We start from the raw sequence: 386 nt of genomic DNA, 5'->3' as shown, positions 1-386 counted from the left end.
AAAGAGAGGAAGGAACAAGAGCTGTAGTTCACAGATCACCACTGGGGTGAGGAGAGGATGATGTAAACGAAAAACAAACCAGTAAGAAATGCAGAGTGTGCTTGTCTGCTTAGAGCCTTAGGCTAGAGCACAAACAATTATCTTCTTCCTATCCTTGTTTTCTTGTTAAATGTATCAATGTACTACAAAAACAGACTCCGCAGGCTTATACAAGTGATATAGTTGTACTTTTAGAGGCTCATTTTTCCTGTGCAGATCAACTCCTAGTGGTCTCAAATTCAGATGCTCCTTGACTCTATTGTTTTAGGGAAGATCCATCAATATCCCAAGGAGACCAGCAATGGGTTTTCTCTTATTTTCATTAAAAAGCTTGGGGGGGGGGGGCG

The 386-nt window shown here is 41.5% G+C and overlaps 1 protein-coding gene across 1 annotated transcript in view; it reads right to left on the bottom strand.

The window, feature by feature from the left end:
* Positions 1 to 386, bottom strand: part of EXD2 (exonuclease 3'-5' domain containing 2) — a 9661-nt gene that overhangs the window by 1320 nt on the left and 7955 nt on the right. The window lies entirely within an intron of this gene.

This window comes from Buceros rhinoceros, unplaced genomic scaffold, assembly GCF_000710305.1.
Source record: "Buceros rhinoceros silvestris isolate BGI_N320 unplaced genomic scaffold, ASM71030v1 scaffold45714, whole genome shotgun sequence".
NCBI classification, from domain to species: domain Eukaryota; kingdom Metazoa; phylum Chordata; class Aves; order Bucerotiformes; family Bucerotidae; genus Buceros; species Buceros rhinoceros.
Note: the sequence above shows the minus strand (reverse complement) of the source record. Positions and strands in the feature narration are given on the sequence as shown.